Raw genomic sequence first — 3,990 nt, forward strand, 5'->3', positions numbered from 1 at the left:
TTGGATCAGATTTTTCATAATGGAAATCAATATAGGACCGGAAAATAAAGGGAAATAAGTTTCAGACGGAGATTATTGTGCAGGAGATTTTTGTGCAGACATTACATATTTCTACTTAGGGTTAATGATATATTAAGTCCCAAGTATGGACATAATTAAAACATCCAGTACATTTAGATGTATTGCTGGAAATTAACAAGAAGACACTGATGTTTATAATATAGTCAGGGTTGATAGTGCTATTGTTTCTAGTCATAAAACTGGTGGTAAGTATGAAAATTACCATTCTCCTATTGAAGATGGTATAGCAGCAGACATACTTCATGTCCAACATAGTGCAGGAGGTAGCATAGTGAATTTTTATATAAAAAAATTATCTCAAAAAATTATTTTAAAAAACTAGTTTAAAACTGAAAGCGTATTAATACCGAAGTACCCATAGTGATGAAAAGATATGAGTTATTATAAGAACCTCTTGGCACCTTGCTCAAGAAAGTTACAGCACCCAATCTTCCATGATGGTTCCCCATCTATGTACTAGTTGGGCCCAACACTGCTTGGCTTCCAAGATCGAACGGAATTGGGCATCTCCAGTGTGGTATGGCTGTAGTATTGGCGTGGTATTTGGAGGTATCGTAATAACAACGTGGTAGAAGTAGTAAATATAGGTAGAAGTTGCAGGAAATAGGGATAAGTGGCCTAGAACGGAAAAATAATTACTGTCGGCTTACGTTATAGAAAGGGGGCTATTTCATAGCCTTCATTGAAGCCATCTGGATGCATGGTATTGAGTTCAAAAATCCAGAACATTTCTCTCTTCGATAAACGGTTGGAAAGATCACCGCCTCTCTCGCCCAATGAAACTAGTTCAATACCCTTAAAGGTTAGTTCGTCAGGATCCGAGTTGTGGCAAGCATGGAAGTGTTTTGATACTGCATGCGTTAGTACTTTGTTCTTTATGTTTCTTATATGTTCCTGTATACGGATTTTTAAGGGTCTTTTCGTTTTCCCTACATACTTCATCCCGCATGAGCACTCAAGCATATAAATTACTGACACCGTATTACAGTTGATAAATTGTTTGATCTTGTGTTCTTTCGATCCATCAGTATTCTTAAAGGTTTTCCTGTTAGGGTGTACGTAGCGGCATATATTGCAGCGGCCGCATTTAAAACACCCAACGCATTTTGGCATGTTTGATCGTGCTTCCGGGTTCCTCAACATGCTTGGTGCCACAAGGTCTTTGAGATTTTGCGACTTCTTAAATACCACTAAGGGATCCTTGGGGAGATAGTCCTTTAAAATGGGATCCATAAGGAGGATATTCCAGTGTTTCTTAAGCGTTTTTTTGATGATTTTTTCATGTCTACTATATGTGGTGATAAAGCGCACTGTGTCATCTCTTTTTTCTTTTACTTTGTATTTCAGGAGTTGTTCCCTCTCCAAATTCTTGGCCTTCGAATTTGCTTCCTCCAGAAGATGGTTAGGGTAGCCTTTTTCTCTAAATCTTTCCGTATATATCTGTAGTTGTTGATCTCGATCTTCAGTATCCTTACAGTTCCGAGTAATTCTATTAAACTGTGAAAAGGGGATGTTGTTCTTCCATTGTTGGCTGTGATTACTTCGGTAGTGTACATAGCTGTTCATATCCACTTCCTTCACGTAGTTTTTTGTGATCACTTGATTATCTGTGTGTGTCAGAACCAGGTCTAGGAATTCTATTTCCTCAGTGCTAGTTTTCGCAGTGAATTGGAGATTCATTGAATTGTTAGATAAATAAGTAAAAAATTCTTTAAAACTTCCATCATCACCGTCCCACACAAGTAAAATGTCATCTATGTAACGTTTATAAAATGCAATATTCTGTTGGAATGGATGATTCTTAAAAATATATTCATTTTCCCAATTCCCCATGAAAAGATTTGCAAAACTAGGCGCGAAAATAGTCCCCATGGCGGTTCCACAGATTTGCAAAAAATATGTGTCTAAAAATTTAAAATAGTTTCTTTTCAGGATAAAATTCATAAGTTCACATAAAAAGATTCTATGCTCCTCCGTAATCTCGGTATCTTTCTTTAGGAATTCGTTACAGGCCTCTACACCCTTGTCGTGTTCTATGCAGGTGTAGAGAGATTGGACGTCTATGGTGATCCATCGGTAGGTGTCTCTCCACTCAAATGAGTCCATCAGGTTGAGAACAGATGTTGTGTCTTTCAAATATGCTGGTAGATTTGCCACATGTTTTCTTAGAAAAATATCCACATATTCGGACAAATGTGATGTCAGAGAATCTATCCCGGCCACAATTGGTCTCCCAGGGGGATTCGTCAGGGATTTATGCACCTTTGGCAGGAAATAGAATATGGGGGTAGTGGGGTTGGAGTTAAGCAGATACTCATATTCTTCTTTAGTTAAAATCTCGCGTCTGAATGCTTTTAAAAGTATGGTTCTTAGTTCCTCGATGAAACCATCCTTAGGGTCTCCTGGGAGTGGGGTATATGAAGTCCTATCCCCCAGAAGTCTATTTGCTTCTGTAACGTATGCCTCCCGGTCCATAATGACCAACCCCCCCCTTTGTCAGCAGATTTTATAACAATGTTTTTGTTGTCCTGGAGTTCTTTAATGGCCTTGGTTTCTCTATTTGTGAGATTCTTCTCCTTTATAGTCTCCATTTCTGTTTCACATAAATCTTTTTTTACTAGATCATAAAAGATGCCCACATTGTGACCCTTGGATTCTAACGGGTAAAACTTCGAAGTGGGTTTCAGTCCTGATTTGGATTGGTCATAGTTTCGAATGACCGCATTTTCCTTTTTTAGAAAGTGTCTCTTCAATGTTAACTTCCTTATGAATTTGTTTAAATCTATGAAGACATCGAATTTATTCATGCCTCTCGTTGGTGCATATGAGAGTCCTTTATTCAGTAGTGAACTTTCATATTCTGTTAACGTGTGGCTTGATAGATTAAATATACCTTTAGTTGGCGGATGTCCTAATGGAGGTGTCTTCTTTTGCTGTTGTATAAGTTTGTTCCTCCTGCCCCCTCGGCATCCTCTTCGTCTGCTAATCTTCTTTTTAGGGGTGTTGTGCTCAAGGTTTTTTCTTTTGGATTGTTTCTTATCATAGTTTTGAACCTTGCATTCTTGCCTGGTGATAAAAAATCCTCCTCGTTTGCCGAGTTAATTCTTTGTAATGTGGAAAACCTGTTGGTAGTCTGTACAGGCTGTCTTCTCTGTGTGGGATTCCTTCCATTTTCCATACCTTTTCTTGGTACCGTCTGCCAGTATTCCCTCTTTGTTCTTTGATTAGTCTTGTCATTTCCATAAAATCTGCTCCAATTCTTAATTTTGTTATTCTCATAATCTTGCTTGTCCCGTATAAATTTCTTTCCTTTGTTCCTTATAACCTCATCTTCAACTTGCTCTAGTTTCCTATTCAGTACTTTTTCATTGATCTTAAAATCCTCTTTGTCCTTGAATGCTTCCAATTTAGTTTCAATTTCTTTAATTTCTGTATCCAGGGTGGAGATAATACGTTTCTTTTCCGTCACTAAGATTTTCATTAGTTTTATAGAACAGCTGTGGAGTGTGTTGTCCCATTCTTTCATGAATTCAGGATTCTCTGCTCCAAACGTTGGTTGTTTGGTGATTCTGAGACCCCTGGGAATTCGGTCCACGCTTATATAATGTTCCAACCCTTTCACATCCCACCATGCCTTCACTTCTTTAATTAGTAGTCTTTCCATACTCCAAAAGATATCATCAAGTGTGTCTATGTTGGGCACACTTTCAATGGTGTTGGTTTCATTAAAGATTTTATGGCATGCATTATTTCTTTTATTGGTGCGTTCCCCGGTTCTGAACATACTGTATGTGTGGTATCGACTTCTGAAAGGCAGCCGTGGGCAGAAGATTACCGCAATGGTAGATTGGTTGGGGAATGCTTATCGGCGCTTGACTGCGATACCAATTTATACTAGAATGTAGTCCA

The 3,990-nt window shown here is 38.3% G+C and overlaps 1 pseudogene; it reads right to left on the bottom strand.

The window, feature by feature from the left end:
- Positions 1-493: 493 nt before the first annotated feature.
- On the bottom strand, positions 494-612 carry LOC134912337 (5S ribosomal RNA; annotated as a pseudogene).
- Positions 613-3,990: the final 3,378 nt, after the last annotated feature.

This window comes from Pseudophryne corroboree, chromosome 4 (genome assembly GCF_028390025.1).
Source record: "Pseudophryne corroboree isolate aPseCor3 chromosome 4, aPseCor3.hap2, whole genome shotgun sequence".
NCBI classification, from domain to species: Eukaryota; Metazoa; Chordata; class Amphibia; order Anura; family Myobatrachidae; genus Pseudophryne; species Pseudophryne corroboree.